Genomic DNA, 7,607 nt, shown 5'->3' on the forward strand with positions numbered 1-7,607 from the left:
CTCTTAGCTGGACTTCATAAGCTAGCCTTCATCCAGGACCCAGCATCATATTCAAATGAATCAGAAGAGAGAGAACAGCAGAGGAGAGGAAAGTAAATGTTACAAAGATCTCGAAAGCCCCTGCCCCACCCCAAAATTTCTTTGCAATCTCATATGTGCACATACTAGAGGATGCATTTGAACTCAAATGTTAAGTTTCTAGATGATATTTCATCTGAAACTCAGTATTAATTTAATTCAAAAATAAAAACCTAAAAATCATTTCAGAAAAAATACGTTTTTCTCATTAGGATCAAACTGTTTGTTCTGATTGCTTTGTGCTGGTAAAAGAAATCTGAAAGATCTGACTTTAACAATTTGTCTTGGTGCTAAAGCCATATATAAGCAAAAATCAGGGTTTGGATCAAACTGTTTGTTCTGATTGCTTTGTGCTGTAAGGTTATATTTTTTAAAACAGCCAAAATGGAATTCATGGTTCTGCACCACAGAGGGGGAGGAAACGCTGCTTCCCTGGTATTCATCTACTCTCTTCATCCCCATCTTCTCAGCTCCTCTCTACCCAGCAGCCAGCTTTAGCACTTCTCTGCCTGCCGAGGAAGCTCATTTGACTCACTAAAATGGCCAAAAAAAAAAAGGGAAAAAAAGGGGTGCCTTCCCCTTCCCAAAGAAAAACAAGATTTTTTTTTTTTGGCAGGGATTAAGCTAGCTTCTCTCCTGGTCAGAGGGATGCCAGCACTGTCTGCAGGGTTGGCTGATTGGTGGCTAAGGAAAGAAAGGCTCAGGCAGGGAAGTGCAGAGAGCAAGACTTCCCCCTTTTGGCAGCTGGAAGCTGTTAGTTCAGCTCAGAGTTGTAACTTTAATCCAAACCCTAAGTGAAGTGAAAAAGCTGGTTTTCATGCAGTTCTCTCTTTCCCAATCAGGCAAAACTTTGTGTTTTATCTTTGCATCTGGAGCAAGGGAATTGAAATTATCAGATGAGGTAAATTAGTGATTGACTCTCAAAATATAATTTGGTACTCATATCTTATATTTCATGTTTCTTTATATCGCTAAAAAGGGATCAACAAGAGTAATGCTGTCTGTATGTACTCTGTATTCCTAAGCACAAACCAATGTGCAAGTTCAGCTAAGTACATATTTAAAATATTTTCCAAAGTGTTCCCAGAAAAAATCAAAGGGATATTCATATTTGGTTCCTTCTGTAAAGACAGATTCACATCTATAGCTAGACATACATGTACAAAGACACTCAGGGTGATGTGGACAGCTACATATGTGGATTCACCTTTTTTCACACTGTGTATGTGAAAGCAGGACAGAGACTAATTGCAGCAAACCAGAAACTATAGTAATTAATCTAATTCAGAAGTTACCAACCGTCTGAGAAGGGAAGAACAGAAATGGAATCATGTTTAAATGCAGCCCATTTTGCTTTGTTCTTCAACACAGTCTCATTCAAAATACTTTGGAATTTATGAGTCTACTGAAAGTGAGGTCTCATAATGTGCACAGCATGTTGCCAGTTAACTTGAATGAGCTTCTCCTCTGCTTTCTGTCTGATTGCTATAATAGTTTGCTTGAAAAGGGGCCTCTCCTTCAACAACACATGTATTATGAGAAAGTACAAAACCAGTCCATAAGCCATCCAGGTAGGTTTGTGCAGCTCACCTAAACATCTGCCTTCCAAAACATGATCTGGTGTCCCTTGAAGCAATTTGGAGCTGTGCATCTCTGCGGCACTCTGGCCCCAGCCTTGCAGCAGCACAATTCTTTGTCAGCCTTCCAGTGCTTCCTAGTGCAGTTCAAGAGACAAATGCTTGCTTGCTTGTGGGACTGCAGTGCTTTGATCTCCACTTCCAGATGGAACCAGAAGTGCTGAGGCACGTAGAGAAAACAAAACCAAATTTTTGCAATCCACAGGAAAGATGCCTAAGAATAATAGAAATATATTTCTTTATGCTGGCTGCTTTTTTTTTTCTTTTTTCTTTTTTTCTTTTTTTCTTTCTTTTTTTTTTTTTGTGACAGCATCATAAGCTCAATCAAACAAAAATCTTTAAAACACCAGACAGAAAATAAGGATTGCAGATATCGCTTTTTTTTTTTTTAAATCTCTTTGACATTTAATTCTCCCAAACACATAGACAAAGCTTCTTCTGATCTCAGTGGTACAGGATTTGACTCTAAAAGTTCCAACCACAAACAATGAAGCTATTACTCCTATGATTCATCTGACTCTCCACAGGAAAAAAAGAGTACCCTATTCCTATAGCTGCAATGCTTACTGTACTTATTTATGAACTGATATGCAGTACTGGAATATCCAACATGTTTTATATACAGATTATCTCTATAGAACTGGAATATTGAAAGCACTCAGCTGTAAAAATTACTTTTAAAATCATTTATGCAATCTTTCACATGTTGATCTTTATTTCAGCTGCAGTGTTTGAAAGCTGTAGAGCTTTGTATATTCTTTTCAATTGATTTCACAACATTAATTTAATTTACAGTATCTTGCATTACTCAGATTTATAAATAAGAAAGACTAGTTTCAGAAACACATTTGTTCTCAATATCCTTTCATTGCACTCTGCTCAGAAGTACTGGAATGACTCTTCTCCTCATCAGAGCTATTCAAACCCTTTAAGACATAGTGGCACTAACATTTTGAACTTATGCAAATAACCTGCTATTTTGTCTGAAACTGACAGAAAAGGGAAAAAAGTTGCATTTATAGGAAAAATATTGCTTGATGCTTGACAGTTATGAAATGTGTTCTTTTTGCCCTCCTTCAGGTCACTGGGAATGAATTCCTGTCACCAACAGTATAAATCCTATGGTCGCTTAATAACCTGCACAACATATACTGGTCTCTATTTGTAGAGAAGACATACAAAGAGTATTTCATCTGAGAAGTCATACCTTGTTTTCACCATGAGCCTAGCTCTGAAACAGATGGGAGAGAGTGCCAAGGCTCAGCACATATTGGAGCTGCTGGCTTGGGATCCATGAGTGACACAGCCATCTGCTGATGTTTCCTCCCACTGTGTCCTGGGTGCAGAGCTGCAGCCAGGGCAGATGCTTCACGTAGTTGGATGCCCTTTGCATACTTAGAGAAGATCTTAATTTTCCCCCATCTCTTCTAGCTGCTGGAGCTGCAAGAGAAGCATTTCACTTAAGGAGGTTCCTATTTAGCTGTTCTGATTCCTGGGAGATTTCCCCCACTGCCAATTTAACACCACTGTCCCCACAGTAAGTCACAAGGGCTGAGGAGACCAATCTTGTCTTTCCCTGCTATAGTCCTGTTGGAGAAAAAAGATTTCATCAGAGATTGACTAGGATCACCCCTTCTCTTAACCATATGACCAGCAGACAGCCAAGACTAGATGAGGACAGAGCTTGGTTTTCCTCCCCAGGACACCCCATGACCTGGCTTTTAGACAGTGAAGAAGGACCAGGTGCACCAATGTGGTACCCAGCCTTGTCCCATGCCTGCATTAGCAGGATTGTATGGCTTGGTGGCAAACCCCACTGGTCTTCACAACACAGTCCAAATGCACATATCCTACCCTACTTATGGGAAGGAGGGGGTCACTGACAGCAAGAATGTCAACTATGATGTGTCTATTCTCAGGACAGGAAGAGATAGCCATTGTCCAGCACTGCTGGGCTTTGTGATTGAGGGTTGTCTTGCTCTTCCTTTTTTTTTTTTTCTTTTTAATTAAACTGCAAGTTCTCATTGTCCTGGTAAATTCCAGTTTTTAATAAACTATGAGCTATTTAAATACTATTTAACTAGACATACTTTAGATTTGGAGAGCTGATGATGGCAAGAGGATCTGATGTGATGTGCAGCAAGTCCTTTGGCAGCTGTTTCAGAGACAGTATTTGAAAGAAATCCACACATCCACACAGAGACTATTAGGAAACCAAAGAAAAAGACATGTTAGGATCCAGGAGCAGGATATTTTAAAATGTTATCCATGTTTCAGGCACAGATCTTGTTAATTTAGGGTACTACGTGCCATAGTTCAGAAGCACCAAATATTAATGGATATTTTAATTGATTTTAAGGCACCTCTGAATTGATTTTAAGGCAGTTTAGGAGGCACTCTTCCTCATCACTTGCTTACATATGGCAATAGACCAGGAGAATTATAGCAGTGTTATAAAAAACTACAACAATGTCGACATAAATTCCTACAGGAGACCTATGGAGGAATGAAGTGACTATATTTTCTGTATAATTAATTCTTTCCCACACAAAAATATTCTGCTTCTGTCAATAAACCTGTGTTTTAAAAAATCTCCATCTAGTTCCCCTCTTTGAAATGAAGGCTTACATGTGAAGTTTAAAATCACACTTATTCAAATGGTCAAAATTTTTCAGGCTGCATAATAATAGTCCCTTCATCTGGAATAATAGACATGTTTAGAATTACTTTGAGGATTTTTATTATTTGATTATTGAGGATTTTTATTATTTGATTATTTTTTCAAGGGGGAAATAATAAAAAGGGGGGAGTTAGAAATCCTAAGATAAATTCATTCATAAAACAGAAGATCATACCTTTTCCCCCAAGATTTTTAAACAGTGGAGTTTTTTGCTTTTGTTTTCTTCCTGTCACAGTGACCCTAATGACAGAAGAGTGATGATTATATTACTAAATGAAAGTAACTTACTTTAGCATTGTCACTATCACTTTAAGATTTATGTCCATAGTTGTCTGCCTAATTACTGTTCTTTATAACTGATACATCACAGAGATGCAAAAATACAAAAGCTACACTTGGCAGTGAGAGAAGTAAATTGGGTTTGTTCTCAATTATTTTTCCTATCAGTCTGCATTGAAAACAGTGCTCCCTATGCTCTGTGCTTTATTCCAGGGGGACGCACTTATGATCACACTGAGAAGGAGGCTCTATAAACCACAAACATTTGCCAGATTTGCCAGCACATCATTATTACACCACTCAGGATGCTTGACTTTTTTTCTGTTTTATGCACACAAAATTCACACTCAATGGGAAAAAATGACATGACCAAGGCATGACTTAATCCCTCTTAGACTCATTGTACATTCCATTACTGTAGAGTTTCAGATATGCATATTTCTCTGATGTCCGTGTCTTAGTTTCAGCTGATAAAGGAACAGTTGGAGAAGATTTTACTTTTTGCTTACCCTGCCTTGACACAGTAGGTCGATTTGAGTGGAACTACTTCATCTGCCAGCAGTCAGCTACTTCCCATATTCAAGTAATCTTAATTAAAGTCTAGCTGAAGAAGAATACAAAATACATGAGAATTATACACATGGACCTGGTTAAAAAATTGTTATAATTCAACCACTGAACAACCAAGCAAAACCAGAACAAATCTGCAGCAGTGCAAACATGCATGTAAGCATGTTATATTAGAAAAACATGAAAATTATCATTAATGCTCCTTAACCAATGCCTTAGGAGAGCAAAGCATTAAAAGTATTATCTGAGAACTATGTAATATACAAGAAGTATAAAGAAATATCAAATGAAAATAAAGTTCAGACGATATTTTCATTATAATTTCTTTCTTTCCTATGAGTAGATAAAACAGACCATTTGTTAAAATTGAAATCAAAAAATCTGACCACAATTATCTTAAATGTGTTACTTATTAATATGCAAGGCTCTGTGTGGATATTGTCTCTGGAAATGCTCTTTTCAGATCTGGAAAGAAGCTCTGCATTCCAACTCCCTGCAGCCCTTCTTGGGAGGCATGAGATTTTTACTTGTCCTAGCAAGCTGATGATATTTATCCATTCCAGTTATTCCAGCTAGTTTGTGCCACCCTCGATGGGTTGCAAAAACTGTGAGAAACAATACAAAGCAGGATGCATATTCAATGCACAGGAGTAAGGCGACAGTGGCTTTGTCTGCTTGTGCATGGACTTATCTAGGAGTGCTTTATTCCTCCACGTGGCTATCTGGCAGAACTCAGCCCTGATGTGAGGGTTTTCAGGACACAGAATACAACTAGTCCAAAGGACAGTGTGGGAATAATTGCACTGCCATATCTCTCATGTTTGTGGAAACAAAAAGGCTGGGTGAATCCAACCTCTGATTCATCTGACTGTCGGGATCTCTCAAAGCCCCACCCTTTTGCTCACACAATTCTGGCTATTGTGATTCATTAAATTTAGTCCTATTAATGCTCATAAACATATTTTGGGAATGCTGACAATTTTCTTCTGGAATGGTGGTTTGTGAACAGTCTTTTTCCCATTCCACACACCAGCAATGATGCAATCAGGGTAGGACAAGGTGGTGTCACATGCTGGAAACCTAATGTGAATTGCAAATGATAACATCCACAAGTGGGTGAGAAACATTTCTGCCCCACCTTGTGGACCCTTGGGAGCTTCCTGCTTTTGATCTATGAAAATCAAATCAGCTAGCTGTGAGAAGTCCTTTGGTTTTTAGCATAGCTTTTAGTGAGCTTGGATGAAAATCAAATGAAGAGCAATCAAAAAATCTATGTTTTCCCTTCACACAAAATACTCTATCATTTAGGCAGGTTTTGTCTTTGAGACTTGAGAAGACTCTGGTGTTGGGGGTAGTAGGTGAAAGAATTCCACTGTGGTATTTTCAGTGCTATCTATTGGGAAGAATACATACAGGGATGCCTTCAAATTGAACAGGGGTTCCCAAAGATATTGATTCAATAACTAAAGTTCTTTCATCTGCTAATTTCCAATTATTTCAGCTGAGTTAGAGTCTTTGAGGGTGGAAAGTCTGTAGAACCAAATGAGGAACTGCCCATAGGTGCAATCCCCTTCCCAGCAGTGCTCTTGGCCTCTTTCCCCTTCCAGTACAGGGAAGGCAAATGCTCCCGAATTCCTTCTCTGGGGAGACTGTGACACTTCACGCAATACTGCATCTAGCAGCCTATTCAGCATGCACAAAGAGGAAAGATCTTTGGGTAATTCACTGTGAATGGATAGAAATGAGACTGAAATCCTCTAAGCCTCTTTATTTTCCCATCCCTACATCAGTCAGACATAATACACTGCAGCCCACAGATTTTTTAGCATGCTTTTGGTGTTTACATACCTATGATTACTATTTTTGCATTAAGTTGTTATTGGAAAATATTAATTTTGTACAGAAATACAAAATCCACTTCTTTTGTTGTTACAACTACAGGCATAAGTTTTTCTTTCCATCATTGAAACATTCAGGAGAGTCCAAATTATGCTGACAACAGAGTAATTTTTCCGTACCTTGTGGAAGAGAAAATGTTATGTCTTTGCAGGAATGAAGACAAAACAGAGGAGCAGCTGTTTCATACATAAAGGTACTGAACACTGAATCATGATGAAAAATGATATTTAGTGAGGCAGAATCTTGAAAGTGAATTTTTGGAACTGTAAAATTTATGTATTAGGGTATTTCAGAGCAACTTGGTTGTTTTATTTATTAAAGATACCTAAGGACATCTACTTTTTAAAAGATCCTTATTCAATAGTTTGATCAAGTATGTTTTGGGCTATCCAGCCGTTTAAAACTTCTAAAACTGCTGGTCATTTTTACATCTGAAATTAAGAATATGGTATTCAGAGGTAGAA

The 7,607-nt window shown here is 38.1% G+C and overlaps 1 long non-coding RNA gene across 3 annotated transcripts; it reads right to left on the reverse strand.

The window, feature by feature from the left end:
• Positions 1–329: 329 nt before the first annotated feature.
• On the reverse strand, positions 330–5,889 carry LOC108447974. 3 transcript variants are annotated; one of them, XR_001863719.1, is made up of 6 exons: positions 5,654–5,889; positions 5,184–5,278; positions 4,571–4,635; positions 3,806–3,918; positions 2,923–3,155; positions 330–1,929 (listed from the first exon to the last, which is right to left on the reverse strand). It is a non-coding gene; the product is annotated as an uncharacterized LOC108447974 (long non-coding RNA). The 3 variants fall into 3 exon arrangements; XR_001863718.1 differs by lacking the exon at positions 330–1,929 and having other exon boundaries at positions 2,124–3,155; XR_001863720.1 differs by lacking the exons at positions 330–1,929; positions 4,571–4,635 and having other exon boundaries at positions 2,124–3,155.
• Between the last annotated feature and the right edge of the window lie 1,718 nt (positions 5,890–7,607).

The sequence above is a fragment of the Corvus brachyrhynchos genome, unplaced genomic scaffold, assembly GCF_000691975.1.
Source record: "Corvus brachyrhynchos isolate BGI_N302 unplaced genomic scaffold, ASM69197v1 scaffold14, whole genome shotgun sequence".
Classification (NCBI taxonomy): Eukaryota; Metazoa; Chordata; class Aves; order Passeriformes; family Corvidae; genus Corvus; species Corvus brachyrhynchos.